Consider the following 17,887-nt stretch of genomic DNA (forward strand, 5'->3'; position numbering starts at 1 on the left):
GGTTAGACTGTGAAGTCAGTGCATGTGTGAGTTCAAAGTGGTTATGGCTTTTGGAAAAAAACTGTTGCGTTTTATATTAACATCAGCAACAGATCGCCTGCAGAGCATTTTAATGGGCTACTTCAGTCATTAACAATTGGAACCTGCGAACAAACTTATGTGGGTCTGATAACATTTTAATAAATCAGAATTTGATCTAACAGGATGTGAGTGTTTCTGTGACTTCCATGTACAGACCGAAGGCTGCTTAAAATTTAAAACTGTCTGACTTGGCCACAGCTTTTGGTCATCGCCCCCCGCTGCTGCCACCTGTTCCCGTTCACTTTACAGGCAAGGCGCAGCTCATCTCGAACAAGCCTATCGTGTTATAAGTCCCCAAACGGAGGCCACCTGACCACACCTGGGGCAGAGAGTCTAAATCAAAACACTCCTGCGTGGGAAGGAACCCCCTTCAGGTGCTATCAATCACCCCACTTAGAGGCTATATATACAGCCTTCTTCCCTGAGACTCACTATATTTAATGATTCCAGGTACACACAGTACTTTCAGGAGCTTATTAGTTAGCTTACTTTTATTATCCACCATTCCACACACTACCACCTCCAGTTCAGGGTATGTCAATTAAAAGTCCTGCATGTAGCAGTAAACACATTACACTCCCATTGTTCATTCTTTTAGTGTGCATCCTGTAAGTTGATATACTTAAATGTTGTTTGATTGTCCTTAATGCACACAATCTATCTTCATGTTTTAATTTATAATGTTTTTTTTCTCTGCAATGAGATAACAAAAACTCATTAACAATACATCCTCAGGTGTGGCCATGTAGCCTCTGCTTGGGGATTTTTAACATACTGAATAACAGTGGAAGGACATTAAAGTGGAACACCACCTATTAAGAAATCAAATTTGTTATTTCCATGGCCTAGGAAAGTTCAATCCGTATTTGTGAACATGACTACACCCCTACTTCAAGCTCCTTTGCTCAGAGCACACCCATCTTTGAACCTTGCCTTCATTTTAATCTCAACTACACACCTATAGGCTACAAAAACGAGCATGCAGGCCGATATTCAACCATGGGGTTTTATCAGGATTAAGCAGAGAAAAAAAAAAAAAATGAGCTGAAAATGAGCAGAGGGAAACTGCTAGCTGCTAGGCTAATTTATGCAGTGTAAAGTACAATAGTAAAAACTGCAGCACTATGCCATCTAGTTGAGGATGGAGAAATGTCATTCCTTACTGTGTATTATAGTCAATATATCAAACTTTCTCTGTAGATTATGAATAGGCTGTAGTGGTTGTTATGATTACTATGTCTAGCTAGAGTGGTGATGGTGCAGTGGATATGACACATGCCTTGAGTGTAGGAGATCTGGGTTCAATTTCCACTGTGGTATGTCAACCAACATGTCCCTGAGCAAGACACTTAACTTCTAGTGTGCAGCCTCTGACATATGTAGCAATTGTATGTTGCTTTGGATAAAAGCATCAGCTCAATGACATGTAAGGCAGCTTAATGCTAGTCTTACATTGCCTGACCCATCTCCATAGCTCTAGAGTATGTTCTGGCTACTTATCTATTCTGGGATAGGAGGAAAATCGCTCTGGCTTGTTTGTATTTTTATTTTTTTAAACCAAATTGTCTTGGGTGGCGCTAAGCCCCGGATGCAACGAAGGTGCCATTGCAAAATATTTAGTGGAGATAGCGGTAGGGGAGGGTCCTGCGTCTCAAGCGTTGTCAGGCTTTATCCCATGTACATCCAGTAAACTTAAAATTTTACCTGATATTGATGTTAGAAGAAAAGCCAGTGGATCAATTTCACTTAAAACCACTAATATCAACCTCATGGTGGTACTAGAAAACAGTCAGGATCATCAAAGTCATTAGGGGTCATCCTTTGAACATGGATATCTGTAACAGATTTCATGGCAATCCAACAGTGTTTAGTTATTTCAGACTGGATTAAATTGCCATCTCTGGAGCCTAATAAAGACCAGTGGCTACTACCCACATCTACAGAACGGAGCTCTCACAGTGTGACATGTAATGAACCTGTAAGATTGCTGTAACTGTACAATGTGTAGAGGCCTTTGGAAAAGAGGCCAGGGACTGATCAGAGTGCAGTTGTTCTATCACTCTTACTTCTCTCCGTTTCCTTTTAAAATATCCTTAAAGTGTATTATATCAGTCTTGTTAAATGCTCTTTGAACTGAAATAAACTTGAGCCCTCCTCCTCCTTCCTGTCATTTCCCAACATTCCCTGGGCTAAGAATAAACTCCATCAAGTTCATGTGTGATTTGGCTTAACATAATTATACCTCTACACCTCTCTCTCTCGCTCGCTCCCTGGTGTCTCTTGTGGTCCTATAAACGGTAGACAATTAGCAGGGAAAGGTAGTTTTATTAATTAGCCAGTAACAAGGGATGAGCAAAAGAGGAATTGATTGATGGAAAATGATGGAAGAGGGGTGTTGAGCTCACAGAAAGTCACATTGTACGTTCACTGTTAGAGGGGGAGTATTGTAATGCAAAATAATGTACACCAGAGTAAACCGTAATGCTTTAGACAATCAGATGGAAAAATGTACCCTACTGTCATCTTCCATGACTGGAGAATGTAGAATTAACTAAAACAATTTCCTCAATATGAAAACCCAGGTTTTACATTTACACCAAAAAAACTCTACTCAATCATTTGAATGAGATCGTATGAATGGCAGTACAGAAAATCGTCAATTCCCTTAAGGTACCAGCTAATGCTAGTAGTAGCTAGCTGGGTTGGCAGGACGCTGAACAAGACATTTTTAGGTGAGCAAAAACTTACAATTTTGCTGAATTGAAAAACACACTGAGGAGGGTCAAAGTTTAAGAAAAAAAAACACGGACAACACCCAAAACAAGTTCACAGCTATTTTACTGTCCACAGTGCCATGGTTAGCATTGCCAAGCCTTTATTATGATTGCCAGGTCAGCATAAAGCCACGCCCTAAAGCATGCCCTGCCTTATCTATTTTAAAATAAATGGGACCATAATTCACAAAATGAACATCATGCTGTATTGCAGACTTGAATCTAGTGACTGAGGACATCAACTCCTTAAATCAAGTGAGAAGTAAGGGTAATTTTTCCAGACTTCTAAAGAAATGGACTTGTTTTTGCAACCAGTGGAGTCGCCCTCTGTGGGAAATTAGAATGTGGGCGCAGGCTGACATCTACATTCTGTTTATAAAGAATCTCTCTCTCTAATAGAGAGATATACAGTCATGTGAAAAAATTAGGACACCCATGCTAAAGTTGACTAAAAAGAGGAATATAAAAAAAAAAAAAAAACATCTTTTGCAAATTGCTCTTAATGCCTTAAAGAAATGAGGAAAAATCCAATCTTTAAGGACACCAATTTTGTTTGTGAATGAATAATGTATCGTAAATAAATGTTCTTCCTTAAAATACAGGGGGCATAAGTACACCCTTATGTTAAACTCCCATAGAGGCAGGCAGATTTTTATTTTTAAAGGCCAGTTATTTTATGGATCCAGGATATTATGCATCCTGATAAAGTTCCCTTGGCCTTTGGAATTAAAATAGCCCCACATCATCACATCCCCTTCACCATACCTAGAGATTGGCATGGGGTACTTTCCATAAAATCATCTCAATGCAAATCAAACCAGCTATTTGGCTAACTGAAATACAACCATATGCCCCCTGTATTTTAAAAGGAAGAACATTTATTTACGACACATTAATTCAAACAAAATTGGTGTCCTTAAAGGTTTTTTTTTTTTAAATAAAAGGCATTAGCCATGCATATTCAAGTCTTTACAGATTCATACTGCATTGATACCTTAAAATGTTCCACGTCTCATTTATTACGTTTTAATACAGCTTGTAAATTCTATTCGTACTTTTTGAAACTATTGGATATATACATTCAAATTAAAGCCGGCAATTCAGTTTAGCATCAGCTTTTACTTTCATACAGTGTTGGTATTATTCAACTTTTTAAAAGACATTCATATTAATTAGAACCATTTCCCCATAACTTCACCTTTTTCTTACACATTGAAGCCAGCAATTCAGTGTAGCGGCAGCTTTTCGAAAACCTAAAATATTCCACTTTTGTTTCATACATTATTGGTGTTATTTAACATTTCAATGAAATTTATACCAATTTAAACCATTCCCATTTCTCCAACTAGTCTCACTACTTCCTTTTTCCTCACGCATTTAAGCCAGCAATCCAGTTTAGCTTTTCAGCATTCACAAGCATTTTCTGCAGGAAATGCATTTTCTAGATTGAAAATATGTGTGAAAATATGAATTCCCATCCATTTGTGGGTAACCACATAAACATACACACTTTTCAAGCAGCAGTGTGTAGCAGGTTTAAAATGCAATTGGAAACAAGTCCTGGAAACTGGGCTTGTGCATGTGAGATTGTGTGTTTGATTCCAATGGTCTTTTCCTTCTGTTAATTTATTATTAATCCCTCAGCAGTGTTCTGCCCTTCTCCCTGCTCATTTAATATGGCTGTGCAGTAAAAACACTGGCAGGGGCAACCTGTACTGGGTGTGTGCCTCAAGTGATGTAACATGCCCTCTGGTAGCCAACTTGAAAGTCCACAGCTCTTGACAACATCAGCTGTTAACAGCTGGTAGCCAAGACCTGGCCAGACCAATCTCCACACCACTGCACAGTAAGGTCTGGCTCCTCCACACATACATGGCATAAATGCTCTTGATTGTTTGCATTTCTTTAAACCAATCACAATTGTCTTGGGTTGCGGATGCAGCGGCGCTGGTTCTGTAAAGGGATTTCAGAAAGGAACTTGTTTTGGTAGAACATTTGCACCTCGATTACAGAAAACGTAATTTGCTCTTAACAGTGTAACTTTACCTCGTCCACAGCAATCCTGCCACAATCTATCCCAAAACCATCCCAGTTGGATAGTAAATGCCATAATATTAAACATTTTTTGTAAATCTTTACAATTATTCCCTGAAAGAACCAAGCAAGCTTGCTTTTTGCTAGATACAAATTTGCCTAAAAACTTGTGCCATTTTTAGCCTGTAGCTTGCTAGCTCAAAGTTTGTCGTTTCCCGAAAAACAAACAAAGTTTTGCAAGGGGAGGCAGAGCCGGATCTTCTGCCGATTTTTCAGTAAATGAACTGTCATCGATCCAGACTACATTTTGCATAACTTGACTGCATTAAATCAACATAGTTCAGGAAAGGAAATAACTGATACTGTGAGGACTCTCTCTGCCCCTCTCTGTGCAGTGTTTTGGTCTCCTGCAGTTCTCTCTTTTGGCCCTTAGATGTCCCCTTGCACCGCACTGCAGTATAGCAGATCCAAGAACAGATGCAGAAACTGCACTGCACAGAAGGGGTGTGTGTAAGAGGGCATTAGAGACATCCATGTACAGTCTCTCTGTAGCAATAATGCAGTTTATGCCTTTGATCTTCCCTCAGTCACTGATGTAGGTCGCTTTTAAAGGGGAACAAGCATTTTCACATTCATGCTTGCATTTGTACTAGGACATGTTTACATGCTTTAATGTTAAAAAAAAAAACACCACATCTTTCTCATACTGCTGCACCTGTATTCACCCTCTGTATGAGACGCTCTGCTGGAGCACCTCTCTTTAAGCCCCCCTCCCGAAAAAGCCCAGTCTATTCTGATTGGCCAGTGTGTTTTCTGGACTCTCTGCTGCGCTCCAGTTTTGTTTCACTAGTAGCAGCTGGAGCTACTGCAACAGAGTATACAGTATAGCAGGACAGTGAAAACTCATAAAGGCTTCTAAACCTAATACTACACAACCGAACATGTCCCAGCAGTAATGTGACCCGAAATTCGGGAGAAATGACCAGCATTGGCCTCCAAGATTACAGCCATCTTACAGCATGCAGCTACTTAATAGTTAGCAGTATGCTAATGTTAGATTGTAATGGAAGCAGCACTTTCCACCATCAAAAATTGCAGATTAAGGTTTCTGGACTAAATACTACCCAATCTGACATGTTTTAGCAGTAATGCGACCGGAAATTGGGGAGAATCTTTTACTGCCGTTAGCATGTAGCTACTATAATTAGCAGTGGATGCTAATAGAGTATAGCAGCACTTTTTCCAGTCAAAATGAAGATAAAGGCTTTTAAACCAAATGCTTTCAAGAGTAATGGGACCCAGAATTCGGGAGAATTTAACAACACTGGCAGCCAAGACAAAATCTTTTACTGCCGTTAGCATGTAGCTACATGGGACAATGTTAATAGCTTAAAAAAAAATTTAAAATAAAAATAAAAACCCAGATGACCAATCATAGAAGGCTGGACAAGGCCGGCTTGGAGTTGCATAACACTTAGCCCAGAGTAGAAATTTAGTTCAGAACAGTTGGAAATCTAAATGTTTTAGGTCATGGGGATTTCTCTAAAATACGTTTACCTCATTATTTGAAATTTTGCCCACATTGTCACAGTTTGTCAGGAATGGCTTGGACCCAAATGCAGTTTAGATGATTTAATAAACAAAAATGAAGTACATATCAAAAGTGTCCAGAAAACAACTAATTCCAGAACAAACAGAACAGGATTTCAAAAACTGGAACTCAGAGACGAACGGTAGACTCCAGACACAAACAAACTCACAGAACACAGCAACAGACTAAAATGATCCAACAAAAGACAAGGGAGACACAGAGACTAAATACAAGCGTTAACGAGGACTAACAAGGGACAGGTGATACAACAGATGAAACAAATAAGACAATCACAAGGGCGGGAAACTCATGACAGGAAGACAAGACAAGACACAGAAGACTACAAAATAAAACAAGAAACAGAACATCAGAACAGAAAGTCACAATCATGACACACGTTTAACATGAAAATACAACATTATAACATTGTAGATATGACAAAAATACGGAAAAGCATAATATGTCCACTTTAAAAAAATGGTTTAACATTTTGGCAAATACACTTTTTTGCTTTCTTTCTTAGAGTGAGACATGAAGATGGATATCAATCTCATGTCTATGGTTTAAATACAGAGCTGGAGTCAGGACGTGGTTTGCCTAGCTTTGGCCTTGTTTAGTTACTGTTGCAACGTCTATCAAGTTTTACGTGTAGGTTTTTGCAAAGCACATACAGTTTTCATCCATCTGTTTGTGTGAGTGGACATGAGAGAGAGGATCATAACAGATATGAGATACGAGATGACGACAAAGCCAGTCTACAAACCAAATCAATTACAAATATCGGGAGACGTGGCGCACGTATGTGATGACGACAAGACGTAGATATGCTATGTTTAGTTCTTTAGTGCGCTTGCACAACTGCAGTGTGAAACCAAAACTAACTGGATCAAATGTATATAATCTATCTAATAAATCAGGAAGCCCCTGTATGTGTGTGTGTGTGTGGTCTGTCTTTGAAATATTTCTTCCTGATGTTAAGTAACGTTAGACCTATAATGTATACCTCCCTCACACAAACTGAAAACCTGGCCAATATATTACAAGCCAATAGATTACTAGAATCAGAATAAAGTACTTGACGGGGGAACAGACTTCTACACAACGCTGGATAGTTTAATGTGTTGTCTTTCCCCTAGGTTGACTGCAGCTATTAAAAAAAAACAGTTTTGACTCTGACTGCGGTTCACTTGTTGCGTTACGTGATTACTGGATATAACGTTACCAACCAAACTTTTCTTCACTTTCCTGGAGCACGAGGGGATAGCTTACATGAACATCGCAATTGTTGTGTAAGTTTGCCACTCTAACCTTCAGCACTAATAAGTTATTACACTAATACCCCCGTTAAAACAAGCAAATCATAAGCCTATTTACTACCTGATGTTAAATAACGTTATGTCTACAACGTATACTTCCCTCACAGAAGCCGAAAACCTGGCCAATGTATAACAAGAAGCCAACGTTACACGCATCACTAGAATCAAAATAAACTACTCCACGGGGGAACAGACTTCGACACAACACCGGATAGTTTGATGTATTTAACTTTCCCCTAGGTTGACTGCGGCTATGTTTTTAAGCAGAGTCTGGCGCAGTGCTCACTTCACATAACACGCTACATTACATCACTTCGATCAAACGCATGGCATTATGCAGCTGCAGAATGAATATAGGGGAACACAGTATATATTTGGCAGCACGCCAGACCTGTACAATTATAGGGGAAACACTGTATGATAATGTAACATTTTCATTGTTATATTCTGAGTCAAATCAGAATCTGCAACATAATCAGTAACATGTATGTCAGGTAAATGTACAATAGTTTTCTCTCAAGTAAAATTACACAGTAAGTCAGTAGTAAAATTACTTTGACTCAATATTTTTCATATCTAAACATAATCATAATAAATCTATTATAAGCTATTTGGGCCACTTTTACTTGGTAAAGTCTGTCCCTGCTCTTTTTTCTCATGAACAACAATGTATATCACTGCTGTTTCTGATTATGAGCAATTTGGGTATGGGTATTTTTAAAAAGAATTTCTTAACAAATAAATACATTAAATGTGTGTGTGTGTCTGTGTGCATGATATCAGAGTGTGACAGAGTTTAAAACACTGTGAACATCTAGTCTTTGTTGCAGATCGTGTTTGCGGATACTGGAGGTCACTGTATAAAGTTTTGTATCATATTGCTGTCTGGTGAGTATTAACACCTTACATTTTGTACTTACTGCATGTATAAAGTTTTGTATCGTATTGCTGTCTGGTGAGTATTAACACCTTACATTTTGTACTTACTGCATGTTAACAATTTCAAGTGTGATATTTTTTGGCATTTTCATCTTCCATTGACGAAAATTTACAGTAAAAGACCACTGACCGTGACATCTAATCTTTGTTGCAGACCACCTTTGCTGATGCTAACATGCCTAAACAAAGTGCTAAGCAGATGCGCAAGGCAAAGCGCTGTGCACGTGCAGCTGAGTCAGACGCAGTACGAGCTGCACACCTGGCAAGCGACGCTGTGCGCAAGTCTAATAAGAGGGCAAAAGAGGCACCACAGAAGCAAACGGAGCGCAGGGCAAGGGACACTACACGCCATCAGGAAGTGCACTGTGCACGACTGCAGCAGGCACGCCATAACAATCACAACCTTGCACGCTATGATGACACTGACTTCTTCCAAGCGGAGCTTCATGGTGATTACAGGCAGACGCTGAGCAAGACGACTTGTTTCAATGTCTGAAATGCCCACATTGTGAAGCCTTTGTTTGGAAAGAGGAAAAGAAAGGATTTTGCTGCAACTCAGGTAACTATGACTCCATAATACCCAAGTCTGGCTCAATCCCACCGCAGCCTCCAGTTGCAATTATGGACCTTTTCCTCAATCAGAACTTTGTAAAACAGGTGAAACAGTATAATAATGCACTTGCAATGGCAAGTATTGGGTTTGGGAGATAGCTATGCCTGGCTTTCATCCTGGTGTGCATATTCAAGGAAAGGTTTATCATTACATTGCAGGTCCCCTTCCAGAGCAGGGCCATACACCATTCTTTGCACAGATTTACCGCGCAGTATGTGGCCTAAAATGACAGCGCCAATAAGCTAAAAATTGTCCGTACGCGCACACGGCGCTGAGACCTTTATCGTGGCACCTTAAACCTTCCATCAACTAATAGCGACTAAGCTGTCATTGACAAGGGGGTAAGCTTCTCCTTGGAACACATAGCTCCTATGGCGCCATTTTGATGCTAACAAGCCATCACCTCCCGTTAGCATACCATTGACTGCCATTCATTTTGGCGCCACTTTGACAGTGAATAACTTTACATCTGAAGCGCTGAAAGACTCTATTTGTCCATTGTTTATTTCTAAAGAAACACGACAATGTATAAAAGGCTCCATTACCTTGTACCTCACATTATGGCTCCGTAGCAGGCGTTTTTGTAAAAATAGGCTAACGATTGTGTCATAACCACGCGACTTACTGTCGCACAGTAGAGAAATTACCATACAGTACAGGAGAAGCTCGCAGGCAGTTTCAACTCACATTAGCTGTTTAAGTTTAATTACTAATGTTAACTAGCATTTTAGTTAGCAATAATTAGCCTGTGCCTGTGTTATCTCCTTACATATACCTACGCTCTCCCTCTCTGCAGGATTCGGAATGATTGAGATTTTTCTTGGCACAGCTACCAGAAGACTTACAACTTTCAGACAGGTTGCTCACGTCTCATCTATGTCTTCGAGATCAGTTGGAGGCTGCGCATTAACGCTCAGCCATCACTGGAAAAATGCTTCTAATATCCTTCACTGGTCTCCGAAGCAGAGCAATGGGATCTGTTGGTCCATTTTATATATGTCAATGGTCATTGCTCCATGAGCAACAAGAATGGAGCAGTTTGGTAAGCTGTCTGTCACTCTTCATCTCAGAGGAGGAAGATTTCAAACAGTCAATGCCATGCATCCAGCATATGACCCATTATCATATGTACTCCTGTTGCCTTGTGGGGTGAATTACACCAACATCCTTCTACCAGTACCATCTTCAAGTGCGGGACCCTGCTCATCACTTGAATCTACTGCTTCGTGGTAAAAAAAGAACTGACACGGCAGTACGTATGTGACATGATGGCAAAAATTGAGTCACACTGCCTCAATTGGATCCGCCACAACCAAAAGTCCATCAAGACTGGAAAAGTACATTGTTGATGCCTTGAACAGTGATGCTGAGGTGACACCTGGACGCCTGACCATCCTCCATCCATCCATCCATCTTTGTCCGCTTATCCGGTATCGGGTCGCAGGGGTAGCAGCTCCAGCAGGGGACCCCAAACTTCCCTTTCCCGAGCCACATTAACCAGCTCCGACTGGGGGATCCCGAGGCGTTCCCAGGCCAGGTTGGAGATATAATCCCTCCACCTAGTCCTGGGTCTTCCCCGAGGCCTCCTCCCAGCTGGACGTGCCTGGAACACCTCCCTAGGGAGGCGCCCAGGGGGCATCCTTACCAGATGCCCGAACCACCTCAACTGGCTCCTTTCAACGGAGCAGCAGCTCTACTCCGAGCTCCTCACGGATGAGTGTGCTTCTCACCCTATCTCTAAGGGAGACGCCAGCCACCCTCCTGAGGAAACCCATTTCGGCCACTTGTACCCTGGATCTTGTTTTTTCGGTCATGACCCTGCCTGACCATCCTGCCGCCGTCAATTTATGGATCACCACGGTGGTATGCCAAGGAGTTCTAGGATGCAATTGCGTTGGTCCAAATCAAACATCAGACATCATAGCTTGAGTGTTCCACATGAAGGTGGAAGCACTCCTCAAGACAAGACATGCTTCTCTGAGGACCCCTATCCTCTCTACAGGAGACGAGTAGATGCAGCACCTGGTGCTCCCATCATGAAGACCATTAGAGGCGGTGTCAACTTATCAGTCAACAATGCATGGGTTGTGCCTTACAATCCATATGTAGCTCATATCAACCTTGAGATTGTGTGTGCTGTGACCAGTGTGAAGTACCTGTACAAATATCTTGAAAAGGGACCAGATCAGTGTTTGGTCAGAGTGGACATACCTGATGGAGAAACGTGAGAACCCGTGCAACATGATCAAGTGACACAATATGAACTAGGGCGATACATAACTGCATCTGAGGGGTATTGGCACATCTATAACTTCCCCATTCAAAGGAAGCAGCCACCAGTGGAGATGCTGACAATTAATCTGGAGGATGAAGGTGCTGCCATGACTCTACATCCAGAGATGCAACATGTTGTGTATCCAGATGCGTTTCAACACTTCACCTACATGCTAAAAATATTTCAGTTGCGGAAGAAAAAAATGACATCTCAAGATGACCGGATGGCTAACACAGTTGGATGATTCCCCATGATTGTGTTCAACCTTCATACAGCTGAGCTGTACTATCTCCGCATCCTACTGTACGGAGCCATAATGTCGTTATGGAGGAGGCTTCGAGCGACACTTTTGGCAAAGCAGTGCATGAGGTATTTGCCAACATGCTCATGTACGTTCTCAGAGGAGAACACTTGCACTTCTGGGAAAGACACAAGTGTGTGCTTTGCGAGGACTTTATGCATGCAGCAGGAGTGAATGAGCAAAATTTATTTATTGTGAGTCAAGTGCTGCTTGAGCTGAAGGACCATGTTGAAAGGCACAGCTTTATGCTGAGTGAGAACTTTGGCCTCCCTGAGCCTGACCAAGTTCACGTCCAGCCTCACATTCCCCACATGATTAGGCATGAGACAGAGCACATCGTATCTGAGCTGGAACACCTTCTCAATGACGAGCAGCGGGTAGTTGTCAAAACAGTGATGAAGAGTGTGAAACAGGTACTTCGCAAAATGATCACAGTTGATGCAAGTGTGGGAACTGCTGCACTTTACATTATTCCACATCCTCAACAAAGTCCGAGCACAGAGCAAGGTAGCCTTCCTAACGGCTGCAAGTGGTCCTACTATGAAGGAACCACCTTCATAGTAGGACCAGGTGCCCTCTCATTCTCACTGACGAGTCCACTTGCAAGTGAGTGAAGATGACAGCACTGTGACTCATCAAAATTACACGTCATGGTTGTAGATGAAGTGTCAATGATGAATCGTCGTGCATTAAAGGCAGCAGATTGTGCATTCCAGTGGCTGCGTAATTCAGAAAACTCATCTGGTGGCATCACAATGGTTTTCAGTGGTGACTGGAGGCAGAGCCTTCCTGTCGAGCAGATTTTGCCAAATACCTGTTGGACCTTGGTTAGGGAAAGATTCCTGTGATTAGGGTAGGGTGAATTTCTGTTGAACTCAACGAATCACTCACTCTTCCTGGTGAAAGACTTGAGGATATCGTCAGTTGGGTGTATGAAGACATGCCGACCAACATTGCCAACCCGAAGTGGCTATGTGTGTCATACTGTGCCCAACTAACTCTGAAGTTGACAAAGTGAACAAATACATACAACAATACAATAACAATACAATACATACATACAAAAATGTTTCCAGGAGAGAAGCATATTTGCAACTGTGTGGACACAGCAGAGACTGAGAGTTACCATGTGTACCCACCTGCCCATCTGGTGTGTCTCCCCATCGCATCACTCTCAAGGTAGGAATGGCGATCATGCCCCTTAGAAACTTTGACCAGCACAACTGACACTGCAATGGCTCAAGGTATATTATCAAACAGATCCTGCCACATCTCTTGGTTGCAACATCTGTGGTTGGTTTCAACGCTGGACGCACACTCCTCATTCCATGCATCACCCTAAGCCCATCTGACAACATATTTCCATTAACTTTAAGGCGTCGGCAGTTTCCAGTGAGACCCTGCTTTGCCATGACTGTGAAAAAGTACCTTTATTGTGTAGGGTAAACACGAAAGCTTTTTTTCCTCAACCTTTTTTCCACGGTTGTTTCATTTTATTCAGTTTATGAGTTGGGCCCTGCTGGAACAAGGCTTTTACATTGAGATTAAGCAAAAGAGAGGAACACAAAATGTGGTGGCTGATTAGGATGGGAATCACAGAGTTACTTTCGATACTATCACGATATGTTGCCCATGATAAATATGGTATCACATTACAGCGATTCTGTGATACTCGATACATTGCGAGACAATAATTTTTACATATATCATGATATTTGTGTAACAAGCAGAAAAATGCCCCTAAAAAAGGCATTCACTGCATGCATTGTGGTGTCAGTTTTTAACACACCTTTTTCTCTCTCTCCTCTCTCTCTCTCTCTCTCTCTCTCTCTCTCTGTATTGGTGCAATGTCAGAACAAACACAGGTCTGTCCAGGTTGACTTTGCGTTATTCTGTCCATATGTGTACTTTGTGTGCATGTGTCCCCTCCTCTATCACTCTCATACTGCAAAGAACTCTATAGCTCCTTAGTCAGCATGTTAACTTAATTAACTGAGTGTGTGTGTGTGTGTGTGTGTGTGTGTGTGTGAGTGAGTGAGTGTGTGTGTGTGTGTGTGTGTGTGTTTACATGTGCTAATGCATTGTCAATCTCTGTAGGTTTTTTTGCATAGGTCGGGGGTCTGTGAAAGTGTGTGTGTGTGTGTGTGTGTGTGTGTGTGCGCTCGTGAGTGGCGTGTGTGAAGAAGAGTATGTGTTTGCGTATGTGAGTGTGTGACTGCTTACGAGAACAAACAGCCATGACCAACCCATCAGTCATTCCCAGTTACAAAAAAAAGGGGAGAAAGCGTGGAAGGACGTGTGTCACAGGCAGGGTTAGAGGAGGAACTGATTACATATTACGTTACAGATTAGATTACATAATATAATATGGGATTGCATTTATAAACAGTGAAATATGTGAACAGTTAAATTATATAAATTGTAGCATTTGAATTGTTTCAAAAGAGTAGAGATACGTTGGACAAAAACATAACATTTTCTATGAAGTGTTCTAAAATGCAAGTATAAAAGATATTGTTGCTGAAATTGTTGCACATAGAAGTGGCCAGCCCACATGGACTGTAGTCATCCACCTGTCCCAGACCATGAAGATTCATCCCATGGTCCATATCTCCAAAGTTAAACCAGTCAGTAAAAGTCTGCTTCAGCCCTCCTCCAGAAGGTTTCAGACCGTAAACAAAGTGGGGGAAAGAGAGGAGGGCCAACGTTTGGCTAAGGGAAAATCCTTTTTTGGCTATCACAGCTTTTCCTCGCCAATGTAACATTACAGTCACAAACAAAATGATCAGACTTCGGCTGCGGATCAACACTGATAAATGGATTATTGAGTGCAAAATCATGATTTTCACAGAAAAATGGTAACAACTGCAATGTTCTTGATAGCATAATTGAGTGAAAGGGACACTATGTTCTCCGGTCTCATTCTTTTTTTTTTAAGATTATTTTTTGGTGCTTTTAGTCCTTTAATTTCAACAAAACCTCATCAAGTTTGCTCTCTGTTTTGGGGATTCTGTCATATCACTAACTCTTCTGCCATTTAAAGTCCCTTTCTCCGTCCGGCCACACCTTCACCTCACTTCCCTCACCTGGTCCTTCATGCCAATTTCCTCACCTGCATCTCATTCTCTCATTAGCCCCTCAGTGTATATTTACAATTCCTGTTTCACATGTCATTTGCCAGAGTGTTATTCTACCTAGCTTTCCAGCATACCTGCCTGTGTTCACACAGTCTTTTGCTAGTTTCCTCAGAAACGTTTTTATCAGCATAGCATTCTGATATTAAGAGTGAGAAAGACCCTACTGACTAGTGACAAAAAGCAAAATAACAGGCAGTTCCATGCTTTCATGTGATAACTAGTTACCATGAATACTTGTTGTCTGTCATAATGTACCACCTCATTATTCAAAGGGAAATGCCAGAATTTTTCTGTCTAAGTGACTAAATTGGTCCAGTATTGTGCGAGAGGCTGGCAGCCGCAAACCGGGCTGCAATGTAATCCTATGGGGCAATAGTGATCAATTTCTGTCCACTAAAATTGGTTGTTTTGCCACTGACAGGCTCAGATTGTCATTATAAGTGTATGACTACATTATGGAAAGATGGAGAAGTTGCTGTTATAATGCCATGCTTCCAGGTGTAACTTACTGATGCCTGGTCAGTAACTTTAGCTAATAGCATTAGCTTACCTCCACTCTGTCTGCAGCTCTCCACTCTTGGAACAGCATTTTTGGAAAATTAGGAAAATGTGATTTGGTATAGAATTTCTTCTCTTCTTTGGCTGGCAGTAGTCACCTCTGGTCAAAATGGTCACTGCAGCCCTGATGGTCTGCAAGTGTATGGACCGAGTGTTAGGATCCATTTGTAGCTGTAGCACGACTAGACACAACTTCAGCCTGTCCATATCCAAAGGTAATGCCTACACTATGAATGCTGCACGAAGTGTAGCTTGACATTTGGTGGGAAAATTTGGAAATGCCCAATTGAATATCTTTTAGAAAACACAAAACTTTCTGTACTCCAACACAACAAACTATCCCTGGCACTCCTCTCTCCAACTCTCTTTAGGCCCTCAATTGAACATAGTGGCCAAACACGGAATATGTTTCAAATACTGTTCTTCCATCTCTCACGTAGCCAAAGATTGCAAGTCCTTTGTAAAGTGTTCTGAATGTGATAGCACCTATCATGATGCAGCTATGCATCCAGGCCCATAACCTCAATCCCTCAAGGCTCCTTCACCATCAGAAGAGAACGGTGGGGAGGGAGAAGATCATTCAAACACTGCTGTTGATGCAACAAGCTGCACAGAGGTTTTGCGGTGCATGTCGGTGGAGCTGCTCATGCTTAAAGATCTGCCTTGCAAATATATACCCCAAGGATTCTAAGCACATGGCCATCAAAGCCTATGTAATTCTGAACGACCAGAGTAATCGCTCATTAGCTAGACCAGTGTCATTCAGACTGTTCAGTGTGGAGAGCAAACCATTATCATACTACCTCAGAACCTGATCTGGCATCATTGAAACACCCAGCAAGAAGGCCAAGAGATTCCAGATTGAGTCACTGGACGGAAAAGTTCTCATCTCTCTCCCACCACTCATCGAGCGTCATGAAATCCTGAACAATTGATCTGAGATTCCAACACCAGACGCAGTTCTACACCAGCCTCATCTTCATCACATTGCCAAGCACATCCCAGAACTGGACCCAGAAGTCAAAATAGGCACACAAGATCAGGCAGCAGGTCATAATGCCCCCTTTGCCCAACAACTGGACCTGGGCTGGGAAGTAATAGGAGAGGTGTGCCTTGGTAATGTTCATAAGCCGACAGTCAACACGTTTAAAACCAACGTGCTGGACAGTGGTCGCCATTCAATTTTTCAACCCTGCACAAGCTTTATGCATGTTAAGGAGACACAGCAAAGTGTAAAATAGGCTCAGTAAGGAAACTGGGAGGACAGACAGTGTTCAACCGAACGCAGCATGACAATAAACAGGCTCTATCAAGTGAAGACATCATCTTCTTAAAGATCATGGACACAAATGTCTACAGATAGAGACAATGCCGTAAATTTACTTATTTGACAGTAAACATGTTAGAGATTATATATCAGTGACAATTTTGTTAAAAAGTATGTTCATTTAGAGACAAAGACTGACTATATTTTGTGTTGTCTTTATTTACAGTTTTCACCAGCATGTCAATAACAAAGTTACTCAGTAAATGGTCAAAACGCACTGCGAGTCTGTCTTCATTGGCTTCGGTTTAACTTGGTGTATAATCAGAGTTGCAACACACTGAATAACAACTGCATCAAATTCAACACCTTTACAGGTAGACATTTCTGTTACAGGCAGTGCAAGCGGTAATTCCCATTTCAAGTGAATGCATCATAAATTCAATGTAATACAAAAACTGAGGAATTTGTCTCAACTGGGGAAGTTATATAGAGATATTTGTTAAAACACATTAAAATGTTTTACCTTATTAACTTGTAGTGTCTTTAAAAATGTGACTAATTGTATAATATCTTTAAGCTGTTTTCTCAAAATGAGTATGAGCTGGAAATCTCTACTTCAGTAGCACTTACATACACCAAACTTTCCACTTGCATTCCTGTCTATTCTGAAGGTTTTTACTGAGGGATCTGTTTATACATAATTTATAGCCTGATTTATGTAACCTTTTTTACCTAAAAACGTGCTGAAAATTGATTTTTTTTTCTAATGGCTGTTTGACAGTATTTTCTGATTTATTGAGTGATAATAACAGATATCCAAAATTCTCTCTGAAATCTTTGACTCTAATATGTCAATATAATGAAACAAGAATTTCGAACCTGGCTTTATCCAGTGTCCAGATGTCTGTTCTGGAAATGTCTGCAAATTGTGTCTCCCCTTAATGTGAACATGAGGAACGTTACTCATTTTTTTTATGAGTAACAGCAAAATGACTAAATGA

The 17,887-nt window shown here is 41.1% G+C and overlaps 1 long non-coding RNA gene across 1 annotated transcript; it reads left to right on the forward strand.

Annotated features, from left to right (window-relative positions):
- LOC144529553 (uncharacterized) lies at positions 1 to 13,712 on the forward strand. Its single transcript, XR_013503019.1, has 3 exons — positions 1 to 8,684; positions 8,890 to 9,294; positions 10,145 to 13,712. It is a non-coding gene; the product is annotated as an uncharacterized LOC144529553 (long non-coding RNA).
- Positions 13,713 to 17,887: the final 4,175 nt, after the last annotated feature.

This window comes from Sander vitreus, chromosome 15 (assembly GCF_031162955.1).
Source record: "Sander vitreus isolate 19-12246 chromosome 15, sanVit1, whole genome shotgun sequence".
Classification (NCBI taxonomy): domain Eukaryota; kingdom Metazoa; phylum Chordata; class Actinopteri; order Perciformes; family Percidae; genus Sander; species Sander vitreus.